Source organism: Eretmochelys imbricata, chromosome 1, assembly GCF_965152235.1.
Source record: "Eretmochelys imbricata isolate rEreImb1 chromosome 1, rEreImb1.hap1, whole genome shotgun sequence".
Lineage (NCBI taxonomy): Eukaryota > Metazoa > Chordata > Testudines > Cheloniidae > Eretmochelys > Eretmochelys imbricata.
Window position 1 is genome coordinate 207,548,098 of NC_135572.1, and position 12,269 is coordinate 207,560,366.

At 44.6% G+C, this 12,269-nt stretch overlaps 1 protein-coding gene across 3 annotated transcripts in view; it reads left to right on the top strand.

The window, feature by feature from the left end:
• The window catches only part of STXBP5L (syntaxin binding protein 5L), a 433,225-nt gene that overhangs the window by 384,020 nt on the left and 36,936 nt on the right, over nucleotides 1-12,269 (top strand). The gene's annotated exons all lie outside the window — the stretch shown is intronic.

A 12,269-nucleotide genomic window follows, 5' to 3' on the forward strand; every position in this document is an offset into this window, starting at 1 on the left:
GAACCTCATCAGATCTTCTTTGACTGTGGTCTCTGTAGCATTATTTCTTTGTAAGTTGGACAACAGGGCTCAGCTGTAAATGTTAGTCATAATATAATTATGAGTGGGCAGCAATAAAATCTCACTGGGTTAGTAGAATCTCAGTATCAAACTAAACTCTCCCTTCTCCTACACCTTTTGTTGGAGACTAATAAAAGCTCATCAGTGAGTGCTGTCAGAGGTCAGATGCTTTCTTTTCTTCTCCCTCTTCCTCCTTGCCTTCCTCTTCAAAACATAAAAACACATATACAGCACCTTGCATTTTAGCATCTCAAAGCACTTCCCAACATTAACATTCTTGACATTCTCAGTGTTTAAGTTAGTGTCATAAATATAAAGGGAAGGGTAAACCCCTTTGAAATCCCTCCTGGCCAGGGGAAAGCTCCTCTCACCTGTAAAGGGTTAAGAAGCTAAAGGTAACCTCGCTGGCACCTGACCAAAATGACCAATGAGGGGACAAGATACTTTCAAAAGCTGGGAGGAGGGAGAGAAACAAAGGGTCTGGGTCTGTCTGTATGCTGCTTTTGCCAGGGACAGAACAGGAATGGAGTCTTAGAACTTTTAGTAAGTAATCTAGCTAGGTATGTGTTAGATTATGATTTCTTTAAATGGCTGAGAAAAGAATTGTGCTGAATAGAATAACTATTTCTGTCTGTGTATCTTTTTTGTAACTTAAGGTTTTGCCTAGAGGGGTTCTCTATGTTTTTGAATCTAATTACCCTGTAAGATATCTACCATCCTGATTTTACAGGGGGGATTTCTTTATTTCTATTTACTTCTATTTTCTATTAAAAGTCTTCTTATAAAAAACTGAATGCTTTTTCATTGTTCTCAGATCCAAGGGTTTGGGTCTGTGGTCACCTATGCAAATTGGTGAGGCTTTTTACCAAACCTTGTCCAGGAAGTGGGGTGCAGGGTTTTGGGAAGTATTTTGGGGGGAAAGACGCGTCCAAACAGCTCTTCCCCAGTAACCAGTATTAGTTTGGTGGTGGTAGCGGCCATTCCAAGGACCACGGGTGGAATACTTTGTACCTTGGGGAAGTTTTGACCTAAGCTGGTAAAGATAAGCTTAGGAGGTTTTTCATGCAGGTCCCCACATCTGTACCCTAGAGTTCAGAGTGGGGGAGGAACCTTGACAGTTAGATCCTAGTAAACTTGAGACCACCCATTCTTGTCACTCTTGCAGTCACCAGGCTTTACTTTGTGCCCCACAACGGACTGCAGCAGCTGTTCTGGCTGCACTTCTTGAGAATAGGCCACTTCTTGTCTTGAACCTCTGGCTGAATGCTAGAGGCCAGGTACCTTTTTTACCCCGTTCTGCCTCTTAGGATGTGTCTTGACTAGGAAAAAAGGTGTGTTTTTACCTTGTGTTAGTTAACATGTGGGATTTAACAGGAGGTAAAATCCTAGGGAAGACAAAGCAGTTTGTAGTTTTCACACATGTTGGCAGTTAAAGTAAAGACTCTGATGGAGCATAGAGTTTATCTTTACCTGCTAACTTGTTTTAAAATTACAATTGCCTTGTCTTCATGAGGTCAGAATACACTTTTTTTTTACAGTGAAGGCCTTAAAGGCCAGAAGATTTTCTTTATCTCCAGGAACAGCCCACTGTGGGTAACCCAAAAATTTCTTAAAGAAAATGGTATTTATTAAAAAATCATACTTTTATTCAGAATCGTATCAGAGCTAATCTAGGTTCTGGGAAACAGGCTTCCTAGATGGAGTATCATCATGAAGTTTCTGTTAATTTAAACAAGGAATGTCTGATATTCATAATCTGTCTGATCTCGCTCTCTTTTTTCTTTTCCTCTCTCAGCATCTATGATGGGGTATACAAAGCCCACACTGGGCAGCATGGGGTTAATGAGTTAATGTGGGTTCAGGTGACTCTGCCCAGTCACACCTGTGGTAGATGTCAGGATTGGAGGGAGGTGTTTAAGAGGGAAATCCTGTCTTACTTGATGGCAGACCAGGGAGGAGAGCAGATCTTCAGCCCTCAGTCCCTAGAGAGAGGGCTGACTGAAGGCAGGAGCTCCCCAGATGCCTGATGGCTCCTCCCTGAAGGAAAGGAGGGCTAGATGTTGACTCCCTTTGAGAGGGGATATTCATTTCTATTATTTCTTAATTCAGTTTAAGGCCACAGCCCAATGAGCTCCCTCTGAAGGAAGAGAGCCTCAACCCAGCTTTGAGACGATTCATTTGTATAATTTCCCCATGTTTCTGTTAGTTGACAACCCCAGAAGGGGAAAGACTTTAAAGTGACCTGGTCGGAGGGCCAAGTCCTAGGAAGAGGCAGACCACTGCAGTGCTGGAGCAACCCTTGGCAGATGGTACCAGGCAGGGCTACGCCTCTCCTGACTCCTTCACAGCATCTCAAAGTCAGTCTGACACTGTTCTCTGACAGAGAAGCTCTCCTTCCCTTGTGTCTCTTTCTTGCCTCATCCTCCTGAGAGTCTTTGAATTAAAGCTCCATTCTCTTCATCACCATTCCAGACAAGAGGTCATTCTTTATGTTAGGTCACAGAAATATTAGTTCTCCATTTCCACACTTTTGAGTATGTTTAGTTAGCTTGGTTCCTGTCTGGCACAGTGTACCCAGTATCCCATGAAAGCAAACATTTCTAGATGGACAGTCTCTTTTATTTCCAATTTATTCTCATGTAACCCATAGTACTTCAAAGGAACATTCTGAATCTGGCTAAGTGTTAGGTGAAAAGAGACAACACTTGTGCATATAGTATGTTTAGAATAAACTGGATTTACATGTTGCTATGTTTTCACCCCCAGGGCTGGCTTGACAAGTTAGACACTAGACTCTTTTAGTCATAATTTTACAATTACAGTGTTACTTGAATAGCTCCAGTTACTTGTGGTTGGTACTCAGTCCTCCATAGTAAATAAGTAGTAATATCTTCGTATTATCCTCATATTGCAGATGGGGAAAATGAAACAGTAAGAGGTGAAATGACTTACCCTAGGTCACATAGTTAAGTCACTTGGCCCTGGTCTACACTGGGGGGGGCGGGTGTCGACCTAAGATACGCAACTTCAGCTACGCGAATAGCGTATTTTAGGTCGACTTACCTGGCCGTGAGGATGGCGGCAAGTCAATCGCTGCAGCTCCCCTGTCGACTCCGCTTCCGCCTCTCGCAAGCTGGAGTTCTGGAGTCGACGGGGAGCGCATTTGGGAATCGATTTATCGCATCTAGATGAGACGTGATAAATCGATCCCTGATAGATTTAGGACAGGACCTGCCCTAAGGGTATGTCTACACTGCAATTTAAGGCTGTGCTTGGCCCTGGGCTCAAGACTAATCCCCTTTCCATCTACCCTGCAATTGGGCTAACCCAGAGCCTGGACCCAGGGTCTCAGAACCCTGCAGGGCTGGAGGGTCTAAGCTCGAGGGACCCGGGGTCCAAGCCCTATTGCTTTGCAATACAGACTCAGCCTCGCTTGACTCAGGTCCTGGGAGTCAGCCAGAAGTATCCCACAATTCCATGGGGCAACTTCCTTAGTCCTCTCTATCTCAACAACCTGCAATCGACTGTAATTAAAACAGAAATCACTCCCCTTTGCGAATGGCAGCAGCACAGGTCAGCGTTAACCCATTCTCCTCTGGTTGCTGATCTACAAGCACACAGAGAGCCTCCTGGGTTTGCAATGGAGAGCGAACCAATCAAGACTTTTGTAAAGCTACCTGTTTGCTGGTGACATGCAGGGCAGGCAGTAAAGTTTTCCCACAGTGCACCACAGTACTAGGACTAGAGGGAGCGGGGCAGTAGGGACTCTGAGATAGGGTTACTTTGATTTGGGTCTGTGGATGACAGAGCCCTAGGCATGAACATAAAAACATAAGAATGGCCATACTGGATCAGACCAAAGGTCCATCTAGCTCAGTATCCTGTCTGCTGACAGTGGCCAATGCCAGGTGCCCCAAAGAAAATGAACAGAACAGGTAATCATCAAGTGATCCATCCTTGATCATCATCAGCATCGGGGCAGCAGGTTTGTATAATTTTTGGTGGTGCTCAGAATGGGTCCAAGTCCAGCTCCCCCCAACCCCCAGGCTCTGGGATGGAGTTTGGGTGCAGGAGGGGTGCGGGCTGGGGCAAGGGTTGGGGTGCAGGAGGGAGTGCGGGGTTTGGGGCTGGGCCAGAGATGAGGATTTTGGGGTGCAGCAGACAGGCTGCCCCAGGGCCGGGGTGGGGGGCCAGAGAGGAGGACTCCTCCCAGCCCTCTCCCCGCCGGCAGCAGCGAGCTCCAGGGGAGGTGAGGGCAGCCCTCTCCCAGGCCCCTCCGGCATGACACTCACCCAAGCCCCCCAGGCTGCTTGCTCAGGAGATCCAGCCAGGATAAGCCCCCCAGAGTCAACTCTGCGTCGCCTGCCCGGGGCAGGGGGCTGCTGTGTGCCTCCTCCCCTCCGCAGGCACAGCAGCTGTCTCAGCCTGCCCCTGGCGCCGCTCCCTTGTAGCTGGTTGCAGCAGCGGCTAGTGAGGGAGTGCAGCAGGGAGCTGCAGGGGGCAGTCGCCCTCTGCCCAGGGCAGGCAGGGACGCTCAGGGGGAGGCATGCAGGGACAGCAGGCGGGGCCGGGGGACACTCCGGGAGAGGCGTACAGGAGCAGCAGGCGGGGCCTGGGGAGAGTCCCGGCCCCAAACATTGGTGGAGCCAGGCCCCCTGGGCGCTGAATTTACTGGAGCCTGGACACCACAGGCCCATACAACTCGCCGCCCCTGTCAGCATGGGTCAGAAAAGTCTTGACATAAGGTTAATATACAATGTACGATGCTCAAGGCCAGGGTTCCCTAACGTGGGTCAGCTGACTCGAGTCCCACTAATCTTGAGTTTACATTGCAATGTAGACATACCCCTAATAGAACCAGGCTAGAATTAGAACCAAGGCATGCCAATTCCCAAAATTCAGTCACTAGTCAACATTCCTCCATCCCACCCCCAAGCAAATGGCTTAACAAATGATCTCTGTGTACAGTGAGACAGCAGCCAACAATTATTAATTCCCCAGGCTTAGGCATTTTGGCAGTAAATAAACTGATGACAAATGGTGGATAAACAAAGAGCTCAAGATTAGCAGTTCCCCTGCATAAAATCTATTCCTGCTGCTGCATCCTAGTTATTCCCTTCTTGGTAATTAATTCTTTAATACAATCACCTGGCAGAAATTAAATTCTGTATGGCATGTAGAGGATTAATGTTAGACAGTTTTATAAAAGAGGGATGCTGTAAGAATTGGCCAACTACTGCAGAAACAGAGTTTGCAAACATATGTTCATATTTTGAATGGCTGTTTCATGTGACCACATTTATGCCCCTTTTTATTCACTATTTGCAAATGGGATCTTTGCCTGTGAGTATCTGTGGAATGGCTATTGTTCATGCGAATAACTATATTGGCATGCTAATCAGGGCATTTTGCAAACAAGAATATTTACTCTTTGTTATTCTCCTGTTTTAAAAGTTATCCATACACAGAACAGAAGCAATACCATGGAACCAAATTGTTGCACCCAAACTCTTTGGCAAATACCTATGAATAATAAATACATAATTTACCTGTAGTATTGTTAAATAATTCACTAATAGCTTCAGTTCTTTTCCCAGAGAATGGATCAGAAATAGCTTGTGTTTAGCTTAGGCAGAGAGATGGCAACCTGAAAACAGATCAGTGAAAAATTCTGAAGATGAATATTGCCCTATGGAGGACAGTATTTCCAGGATTTTCAGTAGTTCAAGGATGAAATATGCCTACAAGTCTCCAGAGGTCTGTAGGGCATTCACCTATGGATGAGCAAGGCTACAATCTTCAGTCTTCCATTGTTACATGTTTCAGTCACAATGTATCCCCAGGAATATATCAGGATAACAGCAAAAAGTGGCACTACAATCTACTATCACTGTGCACAGATGAGGATCTGGAAGTGATCTGGGAAAAAATGAGTTTAACAAAGATATCGACCTATAAACTATTTCACACATTCTGTTCACAAAAGCAGGTAGGCACTAATAAGTCCTTTTATTACTAAACTTTTTTTTCATTTCTTAAAATTATTTCCTAAAATCCTAAAAATGATTTTTTAAAAAATGGACACATCTATAGTAGAGCTGTTTTGGACCGGAAGTGCTGACATTTAAATTCAATAAAAACTCTGTCCGTTTTCTGCACTCCAAATACGTCCCACCAAAATACATACATTTTTGTAGGTCTTGCAGAGATTTGCACAGACTTCCATGGTAAAGTTGATGGCAAGATGGCCAAATTCCCCTGTGATGATGAATGGAGGAACAGTCCATTGTGTCTGCCTGGCCTCTGTCTTGCATGGAGTGGGGATTCACCTGAGGGCAAGTGCTGTTTTCATTACCTGTGATTACCGCAATGATGCATTAAATTAGGGCATTCCTCAACCATCCTGTCTTGGGCCTGTGCAGGTCACCTGTGAGCTCATTAGGCAGAAGGCAGGTTGTTAGCATTTTACACCTCTGTAACCCTGAGTTGGTGAACTTGCTGCACTGGACCCTTTGATCTCAGCCAAGGTTTCCACTGGAAGAAACTGGTCCAGACCCTTGTATCTGGCCCAGTATGTTTATTGACTATTCAGAGCCCCAGGGCTGTTCTAGATAGACTGGCTCATAATCACACCCTAGGAGCAAGTACACTGGTTGAAAATCACAAGAGTGCAGTGTGCTACAACCATGCCCCTTTCTACTGCCAGAGGCCAGGGAGGTAGTGCTGTTCAGCCAGTCACACCGTCCTATGCCAGCCCAGAGTTCCTCCATCCCAAGGGAATTCTCATCTGCCCGTTTAGGGGAGCTTTACAGCTCCTTTGCACTCCCAGAACAAAACAGGCCATAGGATGAGCCAGAATCTGGCCCATGGCATAAAGGGTGTGCACATGAGAACTGTTTATATAAAACTAAAAGCCCTCATTGTATAAACTAACAAGGCTTGGTGCACTTTTTACTACCAGGCCTGTAAGCTATTCATTTTCCTCTCTGGATCCCCATGCTGGCAAAGCTTGGGATTCCTCTACAGGCAGCCCATTACTTCCATCCAGGAAAATACATTGTATTGCTCAACAGTATCCCCTCCAGCTGCACAAAGGATGCTGCTGATGAGTTCTGAAGTGTCCTGTTCAATCACACAGGACTGGTAAAGGAGTAGTTGTAGTGTAGGTCCTTACATGTAGGGAGGTGTAAAGTGATGGGTAATAGGGGGGATTTTCTGTGCTCCATTAACAACATTGAGGATCATTTCCAATAAAAAGGAAAATATACCTTTGCTAGCTCAGAGAACAGCTTTTCAGTATTGCAAGTTTTTCCAATAAACCTTGCCCTCCAAAAAGAAAATGCCCCACCTTGAGGTCTTGAATCCTGAGACCAGTGGTGGAAGTAATGTTCCTGTGGCTTCTTGAACTTCAGTGGAGTTACCGCAGGGTTGATTATGACTCTGTCTCAAATATTTGCTGATAAAAATTGACAGAGTTTGTGCAAACATTACAGGACATTACTTGTATTCCATGTTCCATAAACAAAGCTACGTAAATGGGTAGATGAAACTGAGCAACAAAGACCTTACCTGTAGCACAAACCTGAGCTGGTTTGGAAAATAAATGCTGGCTTTGTTTCTTTTCTTGAGGCACATGCTTCTTCTTAGTCACTTAAGTATCTAAATCTATCAAGTTCTTTGTCAGGTTTCAGAGTAACAGCCGTGTTAGTCTGTATTCGCAAAAAGAAAAGGAGTACTTGTGGCACCTTAGAGAATAACCAATTTATTTGAGCATGAGCTTTCGTGAGCTACAGCTCACTTCATCGGATGCATACCGTGGAAACTGCAGCAGACGTTATATATACACAGAGAATATGAAACAATACCTCCTCCCACCCCACTGTCCTGCTGGTAATAGCTTATCTAAAGTGATCATCAGGTTAGGCCATTTCCAGCACAAATCCAGGTTTTCTCACCCTCCACCCCCCCACACAAATTCACTCTCCTGCTGATGATAGCCCATCCAAAGTGACAACTCTTTACACAATGTGCATGATAATCAAGTTAGGCCATTTCCTGCACAAATCCAGGTTCTCTCACTCCCTCACCCCCCTCCAAAAACCCACCCCCATACACACACAAACTCACTCTCCTGCTGGTAATAGCTCATCCAAACTGACCACTCTCCAAGTTTAAATCCAAGTTAAACCAGAACATCTGGGGGGGGGGGGTAGGAAAAAACAAGAGGAAATAGGCTACCTTGCATAATGACTTAGCCACTCCCAGTCTCTATTTAAGCCTAAATTAATAGTATCCAATTTGCAAATGAATTCCAATTCAGCAGTTTCTCGCTGGAGTCTGGATTTGAAGTTTTTTTGTTTTAAGATAGCGACCTTCATGTCTGTGATTGCGTGACCAGAGAGATTGAAGTGTTCTCCGACTGGTTTATGAATGTTATAATTCTTGACATCTGATTTGTGTCCATTTATTCTTTTACGTAGAGACTGTCCAGTTTGACCAATGTACATGGCAGAGGGGCATTGCTGGCACATGATGGCATATATCACATTGGTGGATGTGCAGGTGAACGAGCCTCTGATAGCGTGGCTGATGTTATTAGGCCCTGTGATGGTGTCCCCTGAATAGATATGTGGGCACAATTGGCAACGGGCTTTGTTGCAAGGATAAGTTCCTGGGTTAGTGGTTCTGTTGTGTGGTATGTGGTTGTTGGTGAGTATTTGCTTCAGGTTGCGGGGCTGTCTGTAGGCAAGGACTGGCCTGTCTCCCAAGATTTGTGAGAGTGTTGGGTCATCCTTTAGGATAGGTTGTAGATCCTTAATAATGCGTTGGAGGGGTTTTAGTTGGGGGCTGAAGGTGACGGCTAGTGGCGTTCTGTTATTTTCTTTGTTAGGCCTGTCCTGTAGTAGGTAACTTCTGGGAACTCTTCTGGCTCTATCAATCTGTTTCTTTACTTCTGCAGGTGGGTATTGTAGTTGTAAGAAAGCTTGACAGAGATCTTGTAGGTGTTTGTCTCTGTCTGAGGGGTTGGAGCAAATGCGGTTGTATCGCAGAGCTTGGCTGTAGACGATGGATCGTGTGGTGTGGTCAGGGTGAAAGCTGGAGGCATGCAGGTAGGAATAGCGGTCAGTAGGTTTCCGGTATAGGGTGGTGTTTATGTGACCATTGTTTATTAGCACTGTAGTGTCCAGGAAGTGGATCTCTTGTGTGGACTGGACCAGGCTGAGGTTCATGGTGGGATGGAAATTGTTGAAATCATGGTGGAATTCCTCAAGGGCTTCTTTTCCATGGGTCCAGATGATGAAGATGTCATCAATATAGCTCAAGTAGATTAGGGGCTTTAGGGGACGAGAGCTGAGGAAGCGTTGTTCTAAATCAGCCATAAAAATGTTGGCATACTGTGGGGCCATGCGGGTACCCATAGCAGTGCCGCTGATCTGAAGGTATACATTGTCCCCAAATGTGAAATAGTTATGGGTAAGGACAAAGTCACAAAGTTCAGCCACCAGGTTAGCCGTGACATTATCGGGGATAGTGTTCCTGACGGCTTGTAGTCCATCTTTGTGTGGAATGTTGGTGTAGAGGGCTTCTACATCCATAGTGGCCAGGATGGTGTTATCAGGAAGATCACCGATGGATTGAAGTTTCCTCAGGAAGTCAGTGGTGTCTCGAAGGTAGCTGGGAGTGCTGGTAGCGTAGGGCCTGAGGAGGGAGTCTACATAGCCAGACAATCCTGCTGTCAGGGTGCCAATGCCTGAAATGATGGGGCGCCCAGGATTTCCAGGTTTATGGATCTTGGGTAGTAGATAGAATATCCCAGGTCGGGGTTCCAGGGGTGTGTCTGTGCGGATTTGATCTTGTGCTTTTTCAGGAAGTTTCTTGAGCAAATGCTGTAGTTGCTTTTGGTAACTCTCAGTGGGATCATAGGGTAATGGCTTGTAGAAACTCGTGTTGGAGAGCTGCCGAGCAGCCTCTTGTTCATATTCCAACCTATTCATGATGACAACAGCACCTCCTTTGTCAGCCTTTTTGATTATGTCAGAGTTGTGACTCCTTAAGCACCTCACCATCTCAGATTTGAACCTTTGAGATGCCTGATATTTCATCTGACACTCTTATCCTCCCATCCAGTGAAACTCTTCTTTTTGCAGATCAAGGGCCAAATCCTATTCTTAGGCACCTATCTCTCCCCATTCATTGTATAGGAACCATGGGTGCCTAACTCAGGCTTTGTGGATCCCATTGTCGTTCCAGTGATTTTCTGCATGCCTAGAAGTTAGGCATTGCAAAGTTCAGCATCAGAATGCCTACGTCTTTTTATGGTTCTGGGCCCAACTGCCAAAAAAAAAATTAAATTGTGGAAAAACAAGCTGTTTTTATCTGGGACATACTATATTGCACTCTGATGTCACATCAGATAGCACCTATACTATAGAACAGCTACCTGAAAGATATAGTGAAATTGTACATTATGACCTATACGTTTTTTTGAACCCACAGAGGAGAAATTAGTGATGTCCAATTTATTTCCTTCTTCACAGGCAATCCCTTTTGAGATGATTCTGTGGCACATTAATTCCTACCATTAACATTATTTCCAATAGACCTAATTTACTACTAGGTCATTCATTACTGAAATCAGGGCAGTTAAATCAGCATAAAACTAGAGTAACAGTGTTGAATCTGGCCACCTAACTGCATCACTCTTTGAGATCATATTATATCAAGTTAATTTTCAAACTGTACTATAGAAAACTCCCTTTAAACTGTAATATTGCTTTCCCTTTTAGCATATAATTCATACTCTTTCATATAATGCAGTGAAATAGCGCCCTTCAAACTGTAATTTAAATTTCCTTCCGAAGAATTTTCTAACATTCACCTTGTACCATAATAAAATACAAGGAATTCCTTTTCAAATACAAGTATGTAATTTTGTCTTCCATCTAAACATGCTCAGTTATGTCCTGCTGATTCCCCACAGTCTTTCAGTAACAATGCAGCATAATGCCATATCTCTGAAGCTCTATCAGCATATGTGTGGGGTCATTGAAATCAGGTTTAACTTAAAATTGTGTTGGTTTAGAAGACTAGAACAGTGTAAAATATAGAGGTATGGAATTCTTTTAACCATCACTCAATTCCCCATCACACTCTAATGTGGCTCATCTACATTTCATCAAGTTCAATTCTTGAAGGGATTTCTGTGAGCAGTAATGGGTCAGATTTCAAAATTGTAATCATTGGATTTCCTAAAATCTTGATTTATGCTGTGAGAAAGAACCAGCCTTGCTTATACCAGATGGGATTTTCAGAGACCTATTGGAGTTCGGCACACAACTTCCATGGATTTTTAGTGGAATGTGGGCACTTTAGGCCCTGAATACAAATTGAGTCTAACAAGCATATTATGAGAGAGGGGAAAGTCTATTAAAGTTTGATGTATTAAGTAAAATCACAAGCCTAGAGAAATTTTATCCATTCTATAGAACACACAGGGAAAACGTCTTAGAAATACTATTGACACTTCTGTAGAACTTGACTCCATTTTACTCTGATGTATTCCTCACCGTTTCCTAAGATCCCCTTGGAGATCATGAGCTATTGTGCCAAAACTTCTTTACACAAACTAAAGTTTGAAGACAGAAAGCAGCCACATGAGGGTGTATCTGTGGTTGAGGTTGAACAATCAGTCTGTGCCCTTGAAAGTCTGTGATCCCAATGGATTTTCTGCTAAAATCTAGATATATTTCAAGCATCTTCCCTAACTATCATGTTGAATGAATCATCCAATGGGTAGTGATCAATGGCTTCACGTCTAGTTGGCAGCCAGTGTCAGGTGGAGTGCCCCAGGGGTAGGTCCTGGGGCCGGTTTTGTTCAATATCTTCATAAATGATCTGGAGGATGGTGTGGATTGCACTCTCAGCAAATTTGCGGATGATACTAAACTGGGAGGAGTGGTAGATACGCTGGAGGGCAGGGATAGGATACAGAGGGACCTGGACAAATGGGAGGATTGGGCCAAAAGAAATCTGATGAGGTTCAATAAGGATAAGTGCAGGGTCCTGCACTTAGGACGGAAGAACCCAATGCACAGCTACAGACTAGGGACCGAATGGCTAGGCAGCAGTTCTGCGGAAAAGGACCTGGGGTGACAGTGGACGAGAAGCTGGATATGAGTCAGCAGTGTGCCCTTGTTGCCAAGAAGGCC